The 14,877-nt window shown below is 41.6% G+C and overlaps 1 protein-coding gene across 8 annotated transcripts in view; it reads right to left on the minus strand.

Moving 5' to 3' along the window:
* MID1 (midline 1) overlaps positions 1 to 14,877 on the minus strand; it is a 596,642-nt gene that overhangs the window by 162,679 nt on the left and 419,086 nt on the right. The window contains exon 1 of one of the 8 annotated variants that reach the window (XM_077294754.1): positions 1,788 to 1,921. The exons of the other annotated variants lie outside the window; for them this stretch is intronic. The gene's annotated coding sequence lies outside the window, so the exon portion shown is untranslated. Of the gene's footprint in view, positions 1 to 1,787; positions 1,922 to 14,877 lie in introns of those variants that run through there. 8 annotated transcript variants of the gene reach the window in all.

The following is a 14,877-nucleotide window of genomic DNA, read 5'->3' on the forward strand; positions in this document are numbered from 1 at the left end:
TAAGAAAACGGTCATTGTTCTCGGTAGCACATGTCCTGTTTACACAGGATGATGTGCTGCCCAAAACAATGATTTTTAAGCCAGCTTAAAAATAATTTCTCCTTAAGGGAAAAGTGTTTTGCTCGCTAATCAGGTGATCTGCATACTTTCGGCCATAATCCGACTAGACTGTTTAGTTGCCACTTGACCACTTATATGCAAATCACATACTTGCCGATCATGCACCCGCCGCTCCTGGCATCAGAGAATCCTCACAGCCCGCTGTGCATGCGATGTGAGGACGCATAAGTGACTGCAGACGTGTAGCTTAAGACCCTCCAACCCCTTTAAGAACAAGTGCATGTTTAAGGGGGGTGGGCATTAAGCAGGATTAGATGACAGATGTTAAAGATCTATACACACCTTCAGGCCTCATTCAGACATCCGCATTGCAACTATGTGCTCCAGCTGCGTTTTTTCATGAATAAATCATCTATCCACTATAGTCTATGGGGCTGTTCACATTCAGTGCTTTCACAGATCGTGTGTCCATGTAAAACTCACATGAACATTTTTTTTTATGGCCGCATTGATGAAAAGTACCAAAACAAGTATACGGATTCATGAAAAACACAGCGTTCAACGTTGCAAAGGATAAGAGAAGCTTTGTAATGGAATTATCAATCCTTGAAAAACACCGATAACTGATCATAAAAACACACATACACACACGCGCACGCACGCACACACACGCACGCACGCGCTGATGACACACTGAACCAAAACACTCATGACACACGGCACAACTTTTTACACACGTACGTGTGTAAATATGGACGTGTAAATGAGGCCTTAGTGTGTTTAAGCAAAGGCGCACTAATTAATACAAAATTCCTTATGAGGTCTCTGGAACTCTTTACACTGCCCAAACAACAAATAGTTGAAAGGAAAAATAAATATAAAAAAAATTTACTTAAAACCTTTTGTAACTGGATTCCATCTTAGTGTGAACATACCCAGGCCCTGGACAGCTTTCCTGGGGGCTGAATCCTTTTATGATGGCCCACCATTATTTAGGTAAATGTAAACACAGCTGTCCCAGAGCTAAGCCTGGTGCCATTTTGGCCAAAATCTACGTCACACCTTCTTTTAAAACAAAAATAAATCCTGGAAATGTCAATAGGTTTTATTCAAACAAAACCAATTTCCTCAGCTATGACTGCAGGAGTTTATTTGGCCTGTGAACTGCGTATTTGCTTTGTTCTAGACCTCACAGTGACAATGTATGGAGCTGAGCAATCCACTTTTCTGGCAACATAAAATCTAGCAGACCTCCCAATTTTTGTTCTACTACTTTATGTGGCGCCTAAATTACTGGAAGGCTGATATTTAGCATTGTGGGGTTGGGGATTTTCAACACATGAACATGTAAAATTTGGGAAATCGATAATACTCAACAGATAAAAAAAATAGCATAAGTTCTGAAATAAACAATAGCTAAAAAATAGCTTAAAAGAGCACAAACATATGTAGTAGACAGAGGAGAAAATCATTCAGCCTAATAATCTACATGGCACTACCATCGACCCCTGATGCCAGCCGTTGCTCAGCCTTGCCACCTGTTCCTTCCTCTTCTACTACCTGCCTGGCACTCCGGTAATGCTGAATAATCTGAGAAGGGGCTAACCTTCAAATGAAAGAATATGTAGGGTAATTATAGCCGAGTGTTGGATCAACCATGCCTCAAATGTCACTACATCTGTTATCGGAGAAAGCCTTTTGATGATGACAAATCATTGAATACTCACCGACGGATCTCGCCATGCTTCTGTTAAGTAGAGCATTGTGTAAGAGGGGGGACCAAGCAACCAAGGGCTGGCAGGTCAGGGGTCCCGAGTGGAAATGCTACTGAAACACAACGTATCCTTGTGCTGAGCTGGACTACTTAACGTGAGACTGCTGACATTAGATCACAACAGGAAAATCTGTGTTACAATGCCAGGAAAGCCAGCTCCACCCAATCACCTCCGCCAAAACTTCTAGCAGCCCGAGTCCGGCTACAGATAGCAAGGCCTTTTCTCAGATTCCTGCTGAAGCTGAATGAAAGGCAGCTCAGGATAAGCTTCTTTCACTCCAGCATCTCTAACCTGTATGGGGCAAGATCTGGTAATGGAGATGTGGAAAGTAGGATAAGCTCAGCTTTCTATGTAATTAATCCACAGCTGAATGAAACTCACCAGTTCCCATGAATGCAGCAGGAAGCTGACCTGCCACCGGCAGAATACTTTACATATTGAGCAATGCGGGACCTACCGGCGGCCGCATACACGACAAATCCAAGAGCAAGAAAGCAATACACATGCTAATGTGACAAAGGTGGCGACAAGCAACTCTACAATGGAGTACAATATAAAGTATACAGACACTTACATAGCACTTGAAGTCTATACACCATTAATGCAGCCCTATGTGGGTCACATGATAAAATATACATATAGCAAACAAACAAAAAAATTCAGAATCTATTCAAAATATTTTGCTGAAACCGCTGGAAGGACAAATTAAGCGCAATAGGGTTTTATCCAATATACCAGTAGTAACTGCTCACCTGTCGGGATGTGCGAAACACAACACTAGTTATGCTTTGGAAAGAAAGTGTCAGCAGCTGCAGCACCATCAGGTTGGTATGTCTATCGTGGTAATAAAATAGTGGAAAATGTGGGTGATCTGTGCTGCTGGTTTCAGATCCACAATAAAGGTCCAATAAGTGGTATCAGTGTTCCAATGTAGCTTTATTCTCAATGCGGTTTGAAGTTGACAAACTTCTTCAGGAGAACCACAACAATGTGGTTCTGTTGTGGTTCTCCTGAAAAAGTTTGTCAACTTTGAAAAATGTTGAGATTTTAAACCACATTGAAATCCTGATACCACTTACTGGACCTTTTATTGTGGATGCGAATCCAGAAGCACAGATCACTCACATTTTCCACTACTTCATTCTAAATAATTAGCATAGGGTGAAGGTTATGAATGGTGTACGGTCATGAGAATGGGGTATGAATGAGTGAGTGGAAACACACTGAAAGTTAACCCCCCCCCCCCCCCCTGTATACGTTAGACTGTCTAATGTGTGTGGTGGGCCCTGGACAATTGAATGTTGGGGGAGTTAAGGATCCAGCATATCCAATTTCACACTGCTGATCCTTTTGTTCTCATGGACGTAAAGGTACCGTCACACTCAGCGACGCTGCGGCGATAGACAATGAGCCGACCTAAACTAGATCGCTGGAGCGTCGCTGTTTAGGTCGCTGTAGAGACGTCAAACAGCAGCTCCAGAACGATGCAGGAGCGATCCAGTGATGTAATGGCGACTCACTTCTCGTTCTCGCTGGTTGTTAGCTCCATGTCAAACAGCCGGAGTGTACCGACTGGCTAGAAGGAGACGCTGCGACGCCCCCTATGCTCGTTGCTGGCGTCATTGCTTTTGATGTCAAACATGACGATACACGCCGACCTGGCGATGAAATAAAGTTCTGGACTTCTAGCTCCGACCAGCGATGGCACAGCGGGATCCAGATCGCTGCTGCGTGTCCAACACAACGAGATCGCTATCCAGGACGCTGCAACGGCACGGATCGTTGTCGTTCTCTTTGCAAAGTTGCTTAGTGTGACGGTACCTTAGGACATGATGTCAGATGTCTGTCACAGAGAAAACGAGCGCTCCTGTGTTCGGCCGAGATGGACAAAAGCCGATGATCGGCCGAAAGTCATGCAACCGATGACCATCTGTTGAGTATTGTGTGACTTTAGAGTCGGCGAGATGAAATGTATGCATTTCTATCTTACAATGGAGCCAGCCTTTTGGTTTAGTTATGACAAAAGATATTTATATACATGCATCCATTGGGTTGTCAGGGCTTGAGAACATCGTCGGCAGCACGTCTCCTGAATACACAGGGTGATGCGCTGCCGATAATAGTTTTATTTTTGTCAGCGTAAACAATCTGTTCACCCAGCAAATTAGTGTTTTGCTAATTTATAAGGTGACTACTTGAAACATACACCTACAATTGGGAACGAATGTTCATTTACTCATTACCGGCTCTCCATGCGCTACCAAGAAAATAAATATGCACTTTGAAGTTAAAGACACAGATTCTTTTTACATTAAAATACTAAAATTGATTTAGTTTTTTAAGCTATACAGGGGTTAGATAAATTGCTGCCCATTTAAAAGAGCTTTCCTTGCACATTACTGGTCGCAGTCCTCTTTGTGCATCATTTTAACAAGTTTGACTCGCTGAAAGAGGATATCGGGCCCATACAAGCCTGTACAATGGAGGCAGGGAGAAATTCTATGCAGTCAATGAATATGAAACAGTTAAGCCTGATTCAGATGTTGTAGCACAATGCCCTTTTCATGAAAGGAGCAATATGTCTGGGGAAAGTCGTGGCACTGCCAGCCAGTATAAATATAGTACCATACCATGAGAGCCAGAAACAAATACATTGTTTATTTTCTTCTTTCCAGCTTGGTAAATTTCCCAGTACTGCAATGGTTGGTAGGTCACAGAATCGCTCATGCAGGGAAGGTAGGTCACAACACACGGTTGGGTAATCCGGGAGAAAAAGCCTCTAGCCCAACCAATAGTGAACACTTCTCAGCCAGGGAAAAATAATATACGGTATACATAAATCTCAGAGACAAGACAATATTTGGAGAGAGCGGAGCGATGTGCTTACACGCGTGAAGCTACGCAAAATGAGAAGCTGATTTCTACAGCACCAGAAGGTAAAATGCACATGTGGTTCTCAGAATTACAGTCAATGGTAAAAACGTTCAACTTAATTATACACTTGACTATGATTGAGCTGATGATCGGTGCACACTGCTCCAAATTCAAGGACGATGGCAGGTCACTCCCAGTGTATAATTACATTCCTAGAAAGACAGATTGGTCACACAAGCAACTTTAGTATCAGAATTCTGCCACCATAAATAGCATGACTAAAGTTCTGCTCAGATAAAAACGGATTATATCACAATTCCAAGCTTCAGGGTACAATTTTGGGGATTTGGGAGCGTTTTCCAAAACGAAATCCAATCAATCTGCTGCAGTTTTCTGCTGCAAAACTTTCACAAGAGACAACTCAAGTGACAAATTAAATATTAAAGTTGATGGGGATTGTCCTTTTCAAGCCAGTTACCTCTACAGTGAGCTGATCAATAGTTGCTGGACCCCCTAGGGCAGATAATAATCTTTATTTTTATTTTTATATAGCGCTAACATATTCCACAGTGCTTTACAGTTTGCACACATTATCATCACTGTCCCCAATGGGGCTCACAATCTAAATTCCCTATCAGTATATCTTTTGGAATGTGGGAGGAAACCGGAGTACCCAGAGGAAACCCACGCAAACACGGAGAGAACATACAAACTCTTTGCAGATGTTGTCCTGGGTGGGATTAGAACCCAGGACTCCAGCGCTGCAGTGCTAACCACTGCGCCACCGTGCTGCAGATAGTATGTAAGGTACTCACTGAGGGTTGGGTTGGGTTTCCAGATATACTTTTTTCCATGATAGATAATAATGATTGCAGGGTACATAGGATACATCAGATGTGAACCCCACAACATTTTATAGTGGCATGGAGTCCAAGTTCACAAATCATACATGGGTAGTCAGTCAAATTCTTCTAATGGGTAAAAAAAAAAAAAAAAAAAAACTTAGTAAGGGTATGTGCACACGTTCAGGATTTTTTTGCATTTTTTTCGAGATAAAAAGGCATAAAAAACGCATACATATGCATTCTATCATTTAGAATGCATTCCGTAATTTTTGTGCACATGATGTGTTTTTTTCCGCACCATGTTCATTAATTTTGCTGATTTTTTTGCGTTTTTCCCGCTATCTAATGCATTGGGAAAGCTCTGGAAAAAACGTGTAAAAAACGCAAAAAAAACCCAAAAAACGCATGCGGATTTCTTGCAGAAATATCCGTTTTTTTGTCAGGAAATTTCTGCAAGAAATCCTGAATGTGTGCACATACCCTAAAGGATTATGGGTCAATATCTTATCTTTCTATTTTAAATAAAATAAAGCAATACTGTCAACCAAATGTTTGGGAAAAGTCAGAAGTCAGTGCAGCAGATTTTTTAGAAACCAAATTTTTTCATTTAAAAAAAAATTCCAAAGAATCCTTTCATGCGGTGCTCAGATCTCCCTCTGCAGGAAGTTACGTGGGAGCAACCAACCAATCATCTGCCAATCACCTACAACTTCCTGTTCAGCAGTCTGCAGAAGTAGTTCTCAGTATCATAGCATGTTCCATCACGAGTAATGTGTACAATAAATTGCATGAACAAACTAGATCTCAATATGTGATATCCTGAAAATCGCCACAGGAATGATAAAATCCAGCCTGGCAACAACTTTGAGGATATTTATGGCCCATTTATACCGATTGATGATCAGTTGCACGCTCTTTTCCAGATTTTCAGCCTGTCTAAATAGGTCAGCAATCCCACAACAAAAATGCTCAATTGATGAATTGATGAGTGAAATTATTTTTAAGCAACCTCAAAAATAATCGTTCTCAGCAGCACATCATCCTGTGTAATGTCATACATGAAGATGATTTTGCAACAGATGGCACAGTTCTTTTTGTACCATGGAAGACAGCGGTCAGTCACAGTCAGAAACTCTGTATACATTGGCAGGATTATTCTCACACCTTCTGGAACCCTACCAGCTCCCTCACCATGACTCCAGCCCAAAATATGACTCTGCCACCTCCTTTCTGACGTTACAGCCTTGTTGAGACATGGTGGCGATCCACTACTGCATCCATCAACTCTTTCCGTGGTTGCATGGCAATCATCAGTAAACAAGATTATTTTAGAATTAGTCTATTTGCTGCTTTATATTGGTATTTTGCAGCTGTTCTCGTAAATAGATAAATTTGTCTGGCAGAATCCTTCCGCATTATGCCTTTATCTGCACAAACCCATCTGTGCTCTGTATCAGCCATAAATCTCTTCACAGTACGATGATCACGCTTACGTTTTCGTGAAATATCTAATGTTTTCATAAAATGTCCAAGGCATTGCACTATTTGATGATTTTTTGCAGCAGACAGATCCTTTTTCTTTCCCATATTGCTTGAAAGATGTGGCCTGCTTAATAATGTGGAACGTCCTTCTTAAGTAGTTTTCCTTTAACTGGGTACACCTGGCAAACTAATCATCACTGGTGTTTGAGATTAATTTCAGTGATCCAAAGAGCCCTTTAAACAAGCTTAAAAATAACTGTTCTCGGCAGCACATTGCCCTGTGTAAACAGGACATGTGCTGCTGAGAGAATAACGTTCAGGAAAGTGTAGTTGGCAGGTCTAAACTAGGCATTAAACAAGTGCCGATTGACCTGTCTAAACGCAGTATTGTTGCTGAACAATCATATGCCATGCTTTTTGCTTTAAAAAAAACTGACCAATTTAGTTTTTTGTATCTTTTTGACTACTATGCTTGAAGCATGCCAAAGAAGATCTGATGTTCGCTCCCATATTCTATATTTACTGGAATCTAATTCAAGCATCTGAAACAAATCATACTGTATTTTACCAGAAACCCATTTTCCCACAGGCATAATCATGTTTATGTCCATGGCTGCTTATGTTTCCAAATTAAGTTTTAACTTTGGGAAGCTGGGTAGCCTCCCTTCTGGGATGTTTGCTGTAAATAGAGAGAAATGCTCGGCACACCCCTTATCAAGTGCATGGATGTGAAACCAACGCTTCCCAAATGAAAACCAAGCTTTGCGGAGCTAGGAAATCCCTGAATGTCTGGATTTTGGAAATTCCTCTCCTTCACTAACCCCACTTGACCAAATGATTCACACTCCACTACACAGACATTTTGCCTGCTTTCAGTTGACATAGATAGTTTCTGTCTTGGTTGAGCAATGAGCCTGTAATCTTTGATGGGATGCACACTTTATACCGCTAATGTTCGGCAGATGGAGTATAAATGTATTTTTTATGACTCGGAGATCAGAAAATTTCTGCTTAGATAGTGCAGTACATGTATATTGTTTCTTCATACTGTCGAGCAGTGGTGTTCTGTCAGGCCTTAGTGACATCTATAAAGTAATAGTATTATACATCTATGGGAATGTGGACACATGAAACAATTGCCAAGTTTAGAAAGTCTTTTTTGTTCTCATTTTGACAAACTTGAACAGAAAAGTACCAACCTACATTTTGTTTTTCTCCTTCGAGGCTCGGACCTGCTATGCCAGCAATACTCCTTAAATTTTTCATATCCTCCACAAACAAATTTTTCACTTATGACACAGAATCAGAACTTGTTGACGCTTGAGCTTTTTTTTCCCAGAAAAACAGATCAAGTCTCCATTAAAGGATTATGCCGATCACAAATGGATCTTTCTTGCAATTTACTGCTTACTCAAATTGGCATCGGTTTCTTCTAGGTCGTTTTTCGGCATTTAGAACTAGGAACAATAGCCAACATTACTTGCCCTCCTCCAAAATATTCTTCAGCCAAAAGGACCAAGAGTTGTGCATTACATGCAATGCCTAACATTTCACGATAATTAAATATCTCAATCAGTAATTTACAAAGTGACCAAAGTAACCAACATAGTCAATTATCACATGGGGAAGGCAGCAAACACCTCTGAGGCTCGGTAATGTAATGTACCTTATGTGATCCTAGAACTTACGCTGAATAGCTTGTCTCCTGGAACAAGCCCCCGGCTAATCTCCACAGACATTTACTATCTTCATGTCTTGTAAGTGTAGCCAACGTGAATTTAGAAGGAGGCTGACAAGAAGCAGCCCAGCAACATTGCCTAGTTAGTGCTGTAGGCTGTATTCAGTCACTAGCGTAAAGGAAATGACAAGGATAATGTGGGCAAAAAAATATCCTACTTTACAAGTAACTGACTGTAGACAAACCAGCTTTTTAATTTTACTTTATAGAATAAATAGATACAGAATACAGTTTATTTTTCCCATAAACACAATAAGTTCTAGGAACAAAAATTATACAAACTTAAAGGGGTTGTCCGTCCTTAGGATACACGGCATGATACAGCAATTCTTTGGTGCCAGAGCCATGAGCATGAGCGTAAGTATATAATTTGCCTACATGTGGTCACATGCCGACTAGACACTATATACAAGTGTATGGAGCGAGGCCGGACAAGTCTAGTTGGAATGTGGCCGGGAGTATGCAAATCGCAAACATGCAGTCACATGACCGCCCGCCCCCGATGCTGCCGCCAGTGAATCCTCACAGTGTGCAGTGCGTGCGATGTGAGGACTCATAAGTCGGCAGTCACATAGAGAGAATGCAGACTTGTAGCCTAAGGCCGGGTTCACACGACAGTATCTTCAGTCACTGTAGATAATGGGCAGCACACCGCTGGATAAAATGCAGCATGCCATGAGTCTTGTCTGTTTTCGGAGTGAGAGTAGTGCATGTAATGGCAGACATCTCGGACTAATATGGATGACAGCACTGAGCTGCACATAGACCCAGGCTCAAATGTGACTGTCCCAATAACTTTAGTTGTCTGAAACTGGCTGCCCTGTTCAATAGCAGAACAGTGTAGGAAAAGTCTGCTTTCTTGTTAGCCTTCTTAGCCTATTAGATAGACAAATCTTTTTACAAATCATGGATAACGAAGATTTCCGCCCCATTAGTAAATCTGGAGCAATGTTTCTTTTACTTACAGTAGCGGTCACTACTGAATAGAAGAGTTGCAAAATATCTATAAGAAAAACAAAAATAAAGCACTTGCCTAATATATATACCAATACAAAACCATTCTCATGTTTTCAGTGGATCTTTCAGGGGTTGTCCTATCAAGAGACTTCCTGCCCTTAAGCCCCGTGAGGGTATATGGGCATAGAGAATTTGGTACCGCCGTTTCTAAACTAAACTGGTAAGGAGTTCTGTATGAGCTGCCCCCGCGCTAGTGGACTCAAGTCATCCTTATATTACAGGGGCAGTTCATCGGAAGGACCACGATTTCTCCAAAAGTCATGACTGGTTCTGGCTTTTCCCAGTAAAATTAAATCTATGCCAGAAGTGTAGGAGCAGGACCCAGAGCCTGATCATTCCGGGTGCTGCATTCTCTGAAAAGTCAACCTGTCTAAGCCGTGTGATAATATTCAGACATGTCAAAGAATTTACTGATAGGGATGAAGGAGACAGGAGTAATTTAGAGAAACCTTCAAAGACCCTTTGCACTTGTAACCTTCATTATCTATTACAGGGATTATCCACTACTCAGACAACCCCATCTCAACCATTTTGTGTTTTCAGCTCCTAGGCAAACTTAGCGTTTCCATGGCGGGAGCCTAGAAAAGCACAGTGTGCCCATCTATGGTTTCTGAGATAAAAGCACGGTGAAAATGGAGTAATGGGTGATATGTCATTTTATCCCATTGGAGGTCTGTTATAAGACTACTTTAATTTAAAGAGTATTAAAATGTGAAATAGGCTAACTGGCTGAATACCTTTATGTATGCAAAAAAATGGACTACTGATTTTAAAGAGGTTGTCCAATACTCAGGACATTTCCGTCCCAATCAGCAAGTCCCCACCAGCAATGCCGGTGCCGCTCCAGTGGTGCCAGTACTAGCTCACCCAGAGCTCACATCACATCGTTATGTCACTCGATACCTGCGCCCAATCAGTGCCGGCTTCATTCTCCCCACAATCAGATCAAAAGGAAGTGAGCGGTTAGCTGCAGATCTGACTTCCTCTTCATGTTGGATTTATCCAAAGGCGGGGAGAGTGAAGCAGCGCAGATTGGGTGCAGGGATCGAGTGACATGATGTGATGTGAGCCCTGGGAGAGCCAGTGCCGACACCACCGGAATGGCACCGACATTTGACTAGAGACAAACATGCTGATTGGGGCAGGGTTGTCAGAGTAGTGGACAACCCCTTCAAAATCAGTAGTCCACTGTTTTACATACATAAAGGTGTTCAGCCATTTTGCCTATTTCAAGTTTTGCACTATGTAGATGTGTTGGTGCAACAATGATTGTTAAGGTGTACATTAACTTTAATTGTGAAATATTTCTACAATATTTAACCTATCAGTGGGAAATTCTCATATCGATTAAAAGTAGATGAAGTCAAAAGGAAGATAGGTATCAAGGAAAATAAATGACAATAGACTTTAGACTACATTTCCTTCTAATAACTTGACAAAAACAAACCAGTGGAAGCAATACAATTTGTCGTTTTAGCAGGGTTATATTATCCTGCAGTAGGGATAATCAAGAACCTGAATATATTACAGAGAACACTTCTTTAGAGCGGGACAAAGCTCCAATAATCCTGCCAGCTGTTGGCGAGTGACAGCTCTCAGCACGCTCCTGGCCGCTCAACACTGACAATATCCAGAAAACTAGAAAAAAGGACATCTGGAAGAAAAAAAACCTAAAGAACCCAAATCATAATATGTAGATTTTTAAATTCACTTGTATTAGCTGATGGTTTTAGCGCTAAATTCATCAAAATTATGCACACAGAACATGAATTTTGCAAAAAAGTGAAAAAAAAAATGTATTTTTGTATGTTTTGCAAAATGTCACAAACATTATTACATTTCTGGTGCAAAGGAAAAGACTGGGTTACATTTTGAAAAGTTGCAAATAATGAATTAGGTGAAAACATCTGGAAAACCTAAACCCTACCCAGGGACAGACTAAAAATCAACAGGTGAACACATAAAATCAAATTTAAAAATAGGTGAAAAAGGAAAAAATGAACGTACCACAAAAAAGAGGCGCAAAACACCAAAAATGTGACAAAAGAAAACAGATGCAAATGCAATAACGAATCAGGCCCTAATCGACCCTATACATGTAGCATTAGGCTTTTGTATCCCAAACTAATGACATCTATGTAAAGGCGCAGTAAGCCGATTACATCCACACATTTATTTTAGAAATCAGAGTTTACGTTTTAGAGAAATATATTGTTGAAATGTTAAGCAAATGAGCAGCACCATCAGCTTTGCTGCCTCTTTCCCCTAATTCCCGCACGCCGCCTGTCTCCTGTCAGTGATTGACAGGTCACTTCTTTCAATGTCCTGCGTTTCTCTCCCGATTCCTAGTACAGGCGCTGTCATTCTCTAGTGTAGTGTATGCACAATAATGTTCTGATGAAAAAGACAATCATCGTCAAATTGCAAATCACGCCACAACACGGTCTTCTTCACTTCTGCTGCTCTTTTCCGTTTTGGTTCCTGGTGAAATATGCAGATCGCACCCAAACACCGGCCATAATTCTGCAGGACATTACTGGGAAATGACGGCGCTTGTACTAGATCTTAGGCAGGAGAGACAAGTCACTGAAAGAAGAGAGTGACTAGTCAATCACTGTCAGGAGACCGGCATTAGGCAGGAAACAGGGCAGAGCTATAGGTGCAGTTCCCGCCCACTGCACTTGCAGCTCATTGCATAACAATTAAATAATACATTTCTCTGAAATGAAAACCCAGATTTCTAAAATAACGGTATAGCTGTAATCAGCATTACAGGGCCTTCATATAGATGGCATTCGTTTGCAGTATAAAAACCCGATGACCGCTTTCCTTTAAGCATGGCAGGCTGAGTGCTCCTGTGTATGGGGGAGTAGGGAGAGAGCATCCAGCCGAAAGATGGACAGGACCATTGCTCGCTGAGCCATCTACTGCCCCTTAGTGCCTTAGTGGTAAAGCTGTTACATAGTGGTGTGCCTTTGCTCTAAGGACAAAAGGCAATGAGACCCTCTAGGTGACAGCACAAACATATGCTAACCCACTCAGGATATTATGAATCCATTTAACAACTTTGTGACACAATAAAAAAACTAAAAGAAGGTGGTAGAAATCACACCCCTCAAGGTATCGCGTGAAGGGTTAGGAGCACATTTACTTTACATTTCCTTTTTGGAATCCCAGACTGCTTATTCCCACTGCCACTAATAAGAAGTTTCCTTCCATGTTGAGCTCTTGCCAGGGGTTCAATTAACTCTTAATCACTTGCCAGTAGCATGCCCGCCCTTCCTTATTGAAGCAAATTATGTATTAGAGGATTCTGCTTTCAGCGTAATGCTAAGATTACAGGACACCGCAATGCTCCCTTTATGCCATCAGTAGATGTCATAACCCCCAGGACTACCGAGGCGAATTAATATTATTATTATTCATTTTTAGAGCGCCATTTATTCCATGGCGCTTTACATGTGAACGGGGCAAATATAGACAAGTACAATAAACATGAGTAAAACAATGCACACACAAGTACAGGAGGAGAGAGGACCCTGCCCACGAGGGCTCACAGTCTACAGGGGATGGGTGAGGATACGCTAGGTGAGGGTACAGCTGGTCATGCGGCGAATATAGTAATATTAGCGATAAAAATGTAACTCCAAAACGGAGAATCTGTGCGATCATCTAGCAGTAATTAAGCAATGAATGAGCCTATAGAGGCCACAGCTCAATTATCTTACGCCGCTCAGGTTCAATGGCATTGAGCGTTCAGCGCCACGCACAGATGTGCCCAGTTACAATGCATGGCCAGGTAGCTGAGTAATGCAAATATTCTGCTAAACGTCTCACGGAAGCAAAATGTGAGATCATCACAAAAGTGGTGGAGGCTGGGAGTCAGAGCAAAGGAGAAAAAAGGTTCAAAACTAGTGTACATGTTCACACCATGGTGCACACATATCCATCGTCTCAGGTGTATATGTCACAGCCCTATAGAACTAGGGAGCTTCAGGGTGTAAAACCATAAAAGGCCGAGAGATTTACAACTCTTGGCGTGGAAGAGAACATCTCCCTTCTACAGCTAACCAGGTGTCATCACCCTTTTCCCCTCTGTGACCTATTAGTGACACTGCTCTTCAGTCGACATGCAAAGGTTTCGATGCACCCTTGTCGCGGCCAAGAGTTTGGTGCACTGTTACACCCCATAATTTTGCATATTGAGGTCCTTTCCCTGTTTCTGATTGACAGTGCACTGACACTGCCTAGCCCAACCACATGCACAGCATCAATGCCGGCGTGCGCAGTGCGGGCAGGTGCATTCTCCTCCCTAACTCATCTCTGCTGTACAATGGTTTCCGATTAAAGCACTTACTATATGGAATAAGGTTAACTTTATAAAACTGAAGCGAGCGCTGTTAATCAGAAGAGGAGGAAGGCCCTCAAGATGCAAAATGAGGAGGCGTAACGGTGCACTGACCTCTTGGCTATACCAAAGGCTGTACCAAAGCCCCCCCAATTTCAGGTGAATTAAAAGTAATTTTCTCAGGCACTGTACCACTAGCATGTACACTGCTAGTATGATTTGTACAGGAACTAAGTCCCCTATATCACTGGCATGAATCATTGAAAACTGATCTTGATGTGACGTAATCCCTGTAACTTCACAATAGAGTAACACTACAAAAAAAAATAGAAATATAGTGCAAATTTCAAAATCTATAGCAGGACAAAAAAATAATGCAACAGTCATTGAGCAATGGAAAAAGATTCAAAAAATTGTTCAATTCCATCATAGTAATCATGTAAATATCAAAATGGTCAGAGATTGGCTGCAGTGGTCACACGTAATTGCTAAAAGAATGCAGACGGGGAGGACTTAGGAAGGATTGGCTCAGGCATAGCAGGGGATTGGTAAAACGAGGTTTAGGCATTAAAAAAAAATTATGGGGATGAACAAACCAAGAAATGTTCCTACAAGGCTGCGACTAATTTCTAATTTAGTTGACAGGTCAGAATTAGACAAGTGCTCCAAATATTTAGAAAATCTGGCTCTTCATTGCTTTGCACGCTATATCAGAATAGTGGTCCATCTGCTGCCTCA

This window comes from Ranitomeya variabilis, chromosome 3 (genome assembly GCF_051348905.1).
Source record: "Ranitomeya variabilis isolate aRanVar5 chromosome 3, aRanVar5.hap1, whole genome shotgun sequence".
Classification (NCBI taxonomy): domain Eukaryota; kingdom Metazoa; phylum Chordata; class Amphibia; order Anura; family Dendrobatidae; genus Ranitomeya; species Ranitomeya variabilis.